This window comes from Elaeis guineensis, chromosome 1 (genome assembly GCF_000442705.2).
Source record: "Elaeis guineensis isolate ETL-2024a chromosome 1, EG11, whole genome shotgun sequence".
In the NCBI taxonomy this organism is placed as follows: Eukaryota; Viridiplantae; Streptophyta; class Magnoliopsida; order Arecales; family Arecaceae; genus Elaeis; species Elaeis guineensis.
This window is the reverse complement of record NC_025993.2, coordinates 177,651,127-177,655,128: the sequence shown is the minus strand read 5'-3', so window position 1 is coordinate 177,655,128 and position 4,002 is coordinate 177,651,127. Positions and strand designations below refer to the sequence as shown.

The window sequence follows — 4,002 nt, the reverse complement described above, 5'->3', positions numbered from 1 at the left end:
CAGCTGCTTCAATGGAGAGTCGACTATGAGGGCAGCATGGCTTTTGTGGAGAAAGTCTGCATTGTCGGTGCTGGCCTCCAATTGAAGTCGATAAGTCGGTTCTGTAAAGAAATCGAAATGTAGTCGGTGTCGAGATAGTCGATCCTCCGACTTTTATAGTGAAAGCTGAAGTATATTCATTATCGAGATGGTCGATCTTCTGACTTTTACAGTGAAAATCGAAATATATTTGATGTCGAGATGGTCGATCTTCTAGCTTTTATAGTGAAAGTCGAAGTATATTCGATGTTGAGATAGTCGATCCTCTGATTTTTACAGTGAAAGCCATATACTTGATGTCACTTTAAAATCACAGTCGAGACATCGATTTTTGCAAGAGGATCGAAATATAGTAGATACTAAAGCAGTTGATTCTTTAAGTAGTAACATTCGGAAGGAAGTCGAGTAGAATAAAACATCCATCATACTTTTATTAGCTAATTATCGAAACAACAACAGCATTGTCATGAAGAGTTTGAATCCTTTGAACATCTTCTTCTGAGAGAGTTATTACATTGAGTTGTTGTCATTTCACCGACTCTTCTTCGAGAGTTATCTCTCAGTTCAGTCGTCTGGAGATCATATTGATGACTCCCACAGTCGGTCGATTATTTATAGCTTCCTCAGTCGGCTAGAGGTTGAGTTGGCGGATCCCTCTGATATTTTTTGAGGTAGCCTCATCGTATCAGGGCCTCTATTTCATTCCTAAGCTGGATGCATTGTTCGATGTCGTGGCTGTGGTCACGATGAAACCGACAATACTTTCTTCAATCGTGGTTCCTCATTTTCATCAGTGGAGGGTGCCGTAGATATTCTGCCCCTTCGATCTTCATAAAGATCTGTACACGAGGAGTAGAAAGAGGGATATAGGAGTCATACCTGTTATACATCGATCTTGGACTCCGTTATTGGGGTGAGGCTCACTTATTAGTCGGGGACCTACTTGATTTGATCGGAGCCCCATTTTTCTTTTACTTCTTCTTCTTCTGATCTTTGCTTTCGGTTTGGCACCGATCAGAGGCTCTTTCATCTGTGCATATGTACTTGTACGCATGCTCCAAAAGTTTAGCATACGTCCGAGAGAGAGTCTTGTCCAGTGAATACATGAATCGAGACCCCCTCAAACCTCTTTTCATGGTCGATATGGCTATATCTTTATTGAGATCTCTGACCTCAAGTGTAGCCGCATTGAATCAGGCCACAAAATTCCAGAGTGTTTTGGTCTCTTCTTGCTTAATCGAGAAGAGACTATCCGAGGTTCGTGGTGGCCTCTGACTGATGCTGAAGTGGGCTACGAAGAAATATTCCAGCTATCCAAAAGAGTAGATACTTCTCGACCGAAGCCCGTAGTATCAGGCTCGAGCAGCTTTTCAAAGTGTGGCCAGAAAATCGATGCATAAAAGGGCATCGGTTGTCCCTTGGATTGTCATAAGAGCCTTGTAGCTCTCAAGATGATCAACTGGGTCAGTGGAACCATCATAGGGTTTCACATGCGATATCTTGAACCAAGTCAGGATCAGTTCATCCAAGACATGTCGAGAGAGAGGTTGGGCGGTATGGAAATCAAAATCGTTTGAAGATTTCTGACCATCCACCTGTAGTTGGGTAAGTCTGGTCGATTTCTTAAAACTTATATTCATAGTCTTCGAGCCGCTGGTGGTGAAAAACTCAAGGGGTTGAACCTCCTGATGAGTTAGAAGGAGAAGCAGACGGTGTTCGTGATCGCTTTTCCTTCCTTGCTCGATCCAACTGAGAAGGAGAGGGGCACCATGAATAGTGGATGGTGCATCGAGAGTGCCGCGAGTGCCACTGCTCATCCCGATGAGAGAGCCGAGATGGTCGCTTTGAAAGAAGAGATGGAGATTGCCGTCTGTCGGGAACTCTCCATCACCTGTCGTTGGGAACGAACACTTGCAAAACAGCATCCGCACAGATCGAATTTGTATCCGACGGAGACCCTCCGATGCCTAAATCAGAGAGAAAAGTTGATGAACAGGAGTTGAATGTAAGCAGTAGTAGAGTTTTGGCCCAAAGTTGGCTTACCAATCCTATTTTTCTTACCCCCTTTTATAGATGAGATTTTTATAATCATCGGACGTGGTTCCATATTTTATGGTGCTAAATCATCGAACCATAATCACGTAGTGGATCGTTAATTTTCACTGATTGCACCGTGATTGCGGTCGGTAATCGTTCATGATGGTTATGGTATATTTGAGCGACTGACCGATCATATATCAGTAGAACCGACTATATGTCGGTAGAAGCCATGAGCGACCGTCGGCTAGTAGTTCTGTTATACCGATAGTCTAAGTCGTCCGCTGTCGATCGGTAGTAATCGAATCATTAATTAGTTAGCCGGCAATAGGTCGGTACGGTTCGCTCAGTTGGTCGATGAAGAGTCGGAACCACATATTCAGCTAATATAGAGTCAGAGTTGTATGTCCGATAAGTTGGCTGTTGTTGAGTCGAAGTCGGTAGTCACTTTCAGGATCATGTTTGTTTGTGGGGCCAGAGTTGGATGTCGATCTGCGCTGGAGATCAGTCGGTTTATGGAGGTCGGTCGATTTATCCTAACACAACTAATATATCAAGAGAGATATCCTATTTGAAGAAGTATATATGAATAATATAAAAAATAAATAAATGGAAGGAATGACCTTCCCATTGTGGCCATGGATAGGTGGCTTAAAAGAGATGCCTTTAAGAAGGGAAGGGTTGTTGTCCGAAAAGAGATGAAGCAGGTCTTGGATAAGTAAAGGAGAGAGTTTCTCCCATTGATGAGAAGAAAGTGGAATGATGAAGTTAGGATGAATGAGGGTTGGAGGAGATAGAGTTGTATTTGTTTTAATATCTACCAATGTAAAAATAGAATCTATTCTTTTGATTCTAAGAAGTGGCCGAAAAGAGAGAGGATAGAGTTATAGAGGAAGAGAGTTTTTTAGTCTTCCCACTGAAACCCTAGATGGAAGGAGATCGAAGAAAAGTAAAGAGAAGGACTTCTGAAATCTTTTCTCATGTTAGTAAAAGGAGGCTATATAGTAAGTCCTATAATACCACGTAAGAACTCAGTCGTAGCATGCGGATGAAATTTAGCGTCAGTGTTTGAATTGAAATAATTAAAAAATTTGATGATCAAATTGCACCAAATAAAATTTGATCAGGATGAAAATAAACCCCCACCCCAAAAGGTTCGGGTTTGTCGCATAATTAAGCCTTTTTTCTAATATTGCTAAGAGATGGGAGACATAAAAAGTTTGGCTATTTGGGATTAATTAATTAAAGTCTAAAGTCACAAAGGTATGTCACTTGAGATATGAGAAGAGGAAAACACCCGTGTAGGGTACCATTTTGCTTTGGAGACCAATCTGATCAAAGGATGAAAGATCTAATAATAGAGCACTATAGAATGTGATATTTAACTTGCTAGCTATGTGGGATCTTCAAGGCTTGAAGTGCGTCTGCTGTGCTGATTTCTATTAACAGACAATAAGATATTTATCTTTTTTTTTATTACATTTATTATATTTTGTCGACAAGATATAGAATGATACAAAAGTAACCTACTTCTAATTGATTAACCAATTGTAGTTATATCTTTCTTATGTAGTTAATTACGATTCTTAAATAGAGGACTATGATTGCTATGTAATCGGATGTAGGTTTAAGATTTATTCTTTCAGGATGTTACTTCCCTCTTTATCGCCCTCATGCAAAAAAATTTTTGGGGTGGAATTTTCCTTGATTGTGACAATCATCCTCACTCCAATTTCTACTATTTGGATCTGGTTTTCTCAGTCACAGATATTTCTAATATAAAACTTGTTGGAGTAAGCCATTGTTTATATATCTGTTCCCTACCAAATGATTGTTGTAGTTATTATTATGGCCATATGTTACTGGCTTGTTCAACATCCCATTGTTTGGTTTTTGCAGGCAAGAATAATGAATTTTGTGATCTGA

At 40.3% G+C, this 4,002-nt stretch overlaps 1 pseudogene; it reads left to right on the top strand.

Moving 5' to 3' along the window:
• Window positions 1-4,002, top strand: part of LOC109504886 (uncharacterized) — a 6,448-nt pseudogene extending 2,446 nt beyond the window's left edge.